The following is a 5,945-nucleotide window of genomic DNA, read 5'->3' as shown; positions in this document are numbered from 1 at the left end:
TTTCTTTCTTTACCTTTGTAGCTAACTGCAGGATTTCCATTTTATAGACTAGGCCATATGTAACTCTTGGTTTCTGTCTAATGTTCTAGCCTGACAAGATCAGTTTGAATCTTTGATCTATCTTCATTACATTAAATGGCTTTTCCATTGATAATGTCATCTGTATATTTGATGTGCATGTCTCGTATATTTTTATGTAATCTTTTTATAACAGGTAAGTGGTAAGAATACTTAAAAGAAAAGTAACTTTTCTCTAAGCTTCATTCAGTTTTCTCATCTCTAAGATGAGTATAATTATATTTATTTCAGATAAGATGTCATAAATAAGTAAATGCCTAAACATGCGGAAGCCTGTGTCTAGCACATCGGAGATGTTCATGAATTCTTCCTGTCGCCTCCCTCTCCTCCTTCCTGTGTTACTCCTTCCCTTCCTTTCTCTTTAAATTTCTTTAAACATTGCTTTAGGCCAAGTGCAGTGGCTCATGCCTGTAATTCCAGCACTTGGAAGGCCAAGGTGGGCAGATCATGGAGTTAAGAGATCGAGACCATCCTGGTCAGCATGGTGAAAACCCATCTCTATTAAAAATACAAAAATTAGTTGGGCGTGGTGGTGCACTCCTCTAGTCCCAGCTACTCAGGAGGCTGGGGCAAGGGAATTGCTTGAACCCGGCAGGAGGGGGTTGCAGTGAGCCAAGATGGCGCCACTGTACTCCAGCCTGGTGACAAAGTGAGACTCTGTTTCAAAACAAACAAACAAACAAAACACTGCTTTAATATACTGTCTTGCTTAACAAAAGAAACTACATATAGATGGGCACATTGAGATCCAATTGGACAGAATAGATATGGAATCAGAGAAGTTATGGGATTTGGGTGATTTATTTAAAAGATCCCTCTAGCTGCTGTATGGAGAATGGATTGTAATGGATCAAGAAATAAAGGAGGCTTTATTGTTCAAGTCTTTTTGTAGACATATGCTTGCATTTCTCTTAGGTAAATATTTAGGAATGAAATTGCTGGAAATATCCCAAATGTCCATCAAAAGGTGACTAGGTGGCCAGGCACGGTGGCTCACGCCTGTAATCCCAGCACTTTGGGAGGCTGAGGTGGATGGGTCATGAGGTCAGGAGTTCAAGACCAGTCTGGCCAAGATGATGAAACCCCAAATCTACTAAAAATACAAAAAAATTAGCCAGGCATGGTGGCAGGTGCCTGTAATCCCAGCTACTCAGGGGGCTGAGGCTTGAACCCAGGAGGCGGAGATTGCAGTGAGTCAAGATCACATCACTGCACCCCAGCCTGGGCGACAGAGTGAGACGCTGTCTTAAAAAAAAAGTGACTAGAGGCCGGGCGTGGTGGCTCAAGCTTGTAATCCCAGCACTTTGGGAGGCCGAGGCGGGTGGATCACGAGGTCGAGAGATCGAGACCATCCTGGTCAACATGGTGAAACCCCGTCTCTACTAAAAATACAAAAAATTAGCTGGGCATGGTGGCACATGCCTGTAATCCCAGCTACTCAGGAGGCTGAGGCAGGAGAATTGCCTGAACCCAGGAGGCGGAGGTTGCGGTGAGCCGAGATCGCGCCATTGCACTCCAGCCTGGGTAACAAGAGCAAAACTCCGTCTCAAAAAAAAAAAAAAAAAAAGTGACTAGATAAACAAATTGTGATATGGTCATACAATAAAATATTACTTAGCAATAAAAATAAAGAACAATTGATATACAAAATAACATGGATGCATCTCAAAACCATTATGTTGAGTAAGACCAGCCAGACTCAAAACAGTATATGCTATACTATTTTTTTTGTCATTTTAAGTTTTAATCAAAGCTTATATATAAGATTACTTCATTCCTGCATCTTCTCAATTGTTTCTCATATTTCTTCCTGCAAACCTGGACTACTTTGCCAGTCTGCTGCCCTTTATAGTGTCCTCTTACAACCTGAACTTCATCATCCTTTTGGATGGGCATGGATGGCACATTGTACTTCTGTGTCAGCTCTTTGGAAAGTGGGGAAGACATAATCTTCCTGCGAATGTGGGAAGGCCATGCTAATCTTCTCTGTCTCATTCCAATTTTAGTATATGTGCTGCCGAAGTGAGCACTGTAGTATTTCTTTTATGAGGTTTAAGTAGAGGTAAAACTCATCTATGGTGATAGCAATAGAAGTGGCTACTTCTAGGGGCGCGAGGGTTGACTAAAAGAGGGTTACTAGGGAATTTATTAGAGCAATAAAAATGTTCTACATCTTGATTATATGGGTATGCAGATTTATAAAGAGTCTTCGAATCGTACACTTAGGATTGGTACATTTCACTGTATGGGAATTTTGCCTCAATTGAAACAAAAAAGAACTATTATGCATGTACTAAAATGGCTTTAAAAAGAAAAAACGCAATACCAAGTGCTGGAGAGGATGTGGAAATCTCGTATATTACTGGTGGGAATACAAAATGGTATATCCACTTTAAAAAATAGTTTGGCAGGCAGGGTGTGGTGACTCTTGCACTTTGGGGAGCCGAGAAGGGCTTATGGCTTGAGCCCAGGAGTTTGAGACCAGCCTGGGCAATATGGCGAAACCCCATCTCTACTAAAAACACAGAAAATTAGCCAGGCATTTTCTGTGTTTTTAGTAGTGATGGGGTTTCGCCACATTGCGCATCTGTAGTCCCAGTTACTTGGAAGGCTGGGGTGGGAGAATCACCTAAGCTAGGGAAGTCCAGGCTGCAGCTGAGCTGTGATCATGCCATTGTACTCCAACCTGGGCAATGGAAGTGAGACCTTGTCTCCTTAAAAAAAACTCTGGTACTTTCTTATAAAATTAAACAGGGACTTACCATATGACACAGCAATCTCACTTCTGTGTATTTACTCAAGAGAAATAAAATATGTCACAGAAACATCTATATGTGACTGTTTATAGATGTTTTATTCACAATAGTTGATTTTTGTAAAACAGAGAGAATCATCAGAGTTTACAGTTGGAAAACTATTGCAGTGGTCCTGGTGAAAGACGGTAATAATGTCTAGGCTGATAGGAATGAAGATGAAGAGAAGTTAACAAATCAGGACGTATCTGGAGAGAGAGTCTAAGGGCATTGCCAATGGTGTGAGAAGAAGAATCCAGAATGACTCTAAAGTCTTTGGTATGAGCAACTGGATGGGTGATGATGCCACTTTTGTGGCTGTGAAAGACCAGATAAAGTAGGTGAGTATAGAAAAAAATCCAGGGTTCTCTGTTAGCCCTGTTAAGTCTGAGATGCTTATTAGACTTCACAAACGGTGGAACAGTAGATTTTGGAAAAAAGATGCTTCCATCTTTTATTGTTAGAACATAAACTGTCAATCTGGTCATGAGGAGGAGGCTGTGATGATAGGTGGCAGCAGAATGCCACGCTTTTAAGTTGTGATAGTGTGTCAGGAATAGGCTGACAAGCCACAGAATTAGGTATGATCTAGAAGCTCTGTAAAATTGTGGACCTAACAGATAGAATGAATAGAAAAAGAATTCAGGATCCGATGAAACAATAAGTAGCTTAATCCAAACAAATGGTGTAATCACTGAGTAGAGGTTTACAGGAGCTAATCAGGCTTGGAAATTAGATAATGATACGATTTAGGTTCAAGGATGTGGGCTAATGTGACTGTTTTCTATTAGTTATGTATTGCTATGTAACAAATTACTCCAAAATTTAGAGGCTTAAAACAATAATAAATGTTTATAATTTCACAGGGGTTCTGTGGATCAGGAATTTGGGAGTTGATTAACATTTCTGTTTTTTCCTTGTTGTTGCTTTTGGGGAAAAAGAGCACAGAATGGAGCAGCTTAGTTTTAATTAAGGATCCCTCATGAGATTGCATTCAAAATGTTGGTGAGGGCTGCAGTTATCTGAAAGCTTGGCCGGGGCAAGGGTATCTGCTTCCCAGATGGGTGGTTCATACTCATGGCAAGCTAATGCTGGCCATTGGTGGGAGGACTCAGTTCCTCACTACATGACTGCTCCACAGGACTGTATGAGTAGCTGGCTTTGTCCAGAGCAAATAATCCAAGAGCATGTAAGGCAGAAGTAGAAATGGCTTTGATGATCTAGCTTTAGAAGTCACTCTACATCATTTCCACAATGTCTTATTGATTTTCCAGGTCAGACCTGTTCAGAGTGGAAGTCTCCGCCCAAGCGAGTATGAGGTGTGAGAATCTGTGGGGGTTATTTTGAGGGCTGGCTACAACTCCTTTTTAAGTTCTAAGGTTCATGATATATTAAGAGTAAAAGGGACTCATCTCCTGGTAGTGGTGTTATGAACAAAATTCCCTAGGTATTTGTTTTTGTTTGTTTGTTTGTTTTGAGACAGGGTCTCGCTCTGTCACCCAACCTGAAGTGCTGTGCTCACTGCAGCTTCAACCTCCTGGGCTCAAGTGATCCTCCAACCTTAGCCTCCCAGGTAGCTGTGATCTCAGGCCAGCAGATTTTTAATTTTTGTAGAGAGGGGTCTCCCTATGTTGTCCAGGCTGGTCTCGAACTCGTGGACTCAAGTAATCCATCTCGGCCTCCCAAAGTGCTGGGATTACACGAATCAGCTACCTCATCCGGCCCCCCCAGAAATATGTTCCAGACTCTAGGCCTCATGCACCAGCTTTGGAAGGTATGTTCAAAAGAATTTGAGAAAAACTTTTTTTGTAAAGCAGTAAATATGTTATTGTATTTTATTTATTTGTTTATTTTTGAGACGGATCTCACCCTGTCACCCAGGCTGGAGTGCAGTGGCACCATCTGAGCTCACTGCAGCCTCCGCCTCCCAGGTTCAAGCGATTCTCCTGCCTCAGCCCCTCCTGAGTAGCTAGGATTACAGGCACGCACCACCATGCCCAGCTACTTTTTGTACTTTTAGTAGAGAAGTCTCCTGACCTCAGGTGATCCACCCACCTTGGACTCCTAAAGTGCTGGGATTACCGGCATGAGCCACTGCACCCAGCTTAAAGCGATAAATATTTTAAACCTAGGTAGGTTTATTAGGTTTATACAATTAAATATAGAAATGATTAAGAAAATGAGACACAGTGTATTAGTATTTTTGTGTAAAGGAATCTGTATATTTAGTATTTTAGGTCTTTATAGTGTCTAAGAGAATATGATCTATTAGAAAAACATATTCAATATGTAGTACTTATTAAAAACATATAATCTAAGTAATCGACTTGCGTTTGTGATTTTAAGTGGAAATATTTCAAAATGTACATGTAATATTAGAAATGTAAAAGAACCTAAAACTAACACATTTTTAAGATTAATAGATTGGATATATATACGTATGACTTAAGTACTCGAAAAAGACTTTTTTTGTCAATCATACAACTGAAGTACTTACCAAATAAATTACTTTAAATTTATAAGTACAGATAAAATACTTAGGTTAAGTAAATTTATTCTTTATTTTATTTTATTTTTATTTTTATTTATTTATTTTTTTTTTGAGATGGAGTTTCGCTCTTGTTACCCAGGCTGGAGTGCAATGGCGCGATCTCGGCTCACCGCAACCTCCGCCTTCTGGGCTCAGGCAATTCTCCTGCCTCAGCCTCCTAAGTAGCTGGGATTACAGGCACGCGCCACCACGCCCAGCTAGTTTTTTGTAATTTTAGTAGAGACGGGGTTTCACTATGTTGACCAGGATGGTCTCGATCTCTCGACCTCGTGATCCACCCGCCTCGGCCTCCCAAAGTGCTGGGATTACAGGCTTGAGCCACCGCGCCCGGCCTATTCTTTATTTTTTTATTTTTATTTTTATTTTAGACAGAGTCTCGCTTTGTCTCCCGACTGGAGTGCAATGGTGCAATCTAGGCTCACTGACCTCTGCCTCCTGGGTTCAAGTGATTCATTCTCCTGCCTCAGTCTCCCAGCTAATCCAGCTAGTCTCCCAGCTAATCTCCAACTGCAATCAGCTGGGAT

The 5,945-nt window shown here is 41.1% G+C and overlaps 1 pseudogene; it reads right to left on the bottom strand.

Annotated features, from left to right (window-relative positions):
* Positions 1-2,047: 2,047 nt before the first annotated feature.
* On the bottom strand, positions 2,048-2,108 carry LOC120367783 (U6 spliceosomal RNA; annotated as a pseudogene).
* Positions 2,109-5,945: the final 3,837 nt, after the last annotated feature.

This window comes from Saimiri boliviensis, chromosome 3, assembly GCF_048565385.1.
Source record: "Saimiri boliviensis isolate mSaiBol1 chromosome 3, mSaiBol1.pri, whole genome shotgun sequence".
In the NCBI taxonomy this organism is placed as follows: domain Eukaryota; kingdom Metazoa; phylum Chordata; class Mammalia; order Primates; family Cebidae; genus Saimiri; species Saimiri boliviensis.
This window is presented reverse-complemented; position numbering and strand designations above follow the sequence as displayed.